The following is a 255-nucleotide window of genomic DNA, read 5'->3' on the forward strand; positions in this document are numbered from 1 at the left end:
CACCCGGGACCTCCCCGGGGGTCCCAGCCACACCAGGCCAGCTGAGAAGCTGCACCTGCCTGCACCCCCCATGAGACCTGGACGGGCAGGCAACCCACTCAGGGCTGCTTGGCGGCCCACGCTGAGCCTGATGCAAAGCCAGTGCCCTTCCCACATCGCCCTGGCTGTCACGTCGGGGTGCAGGCAGGTTGGGCAGCTGTCGATGGACACCACCCACCCTCAGCCTTGCCCTTCCAATCCCGACAGGATTCTGCA

General features: G+C 67.1%; 1 pseudogene; it reads right to left on the reverse strand.

Annotated features, from left to right (window-relative positions):
* LOC104992785 overlaps nucleotides 1-255 on the reverse strand; it is a 45,384-nt pseudogene that overhangs the window by 19,708 nt on the left and 25,421 nt on the right.

This window comes from Bison bison, unplaced genomic scaffold, assembly GCF_000754665.1.
Source record: "Bison bison bison isolate TAMUID 2011002044 unplaced genomic scaffold, Bison_UMD1.0 scf7180017864223, whole genome shotgun sequence".
Taxonomy (NCBI): domain Eukaryota; kingdom Metazoa; phylum Chordata; class Mammalia; order Artiodactyla; family Bovidae; genus Bison; species Bison bison.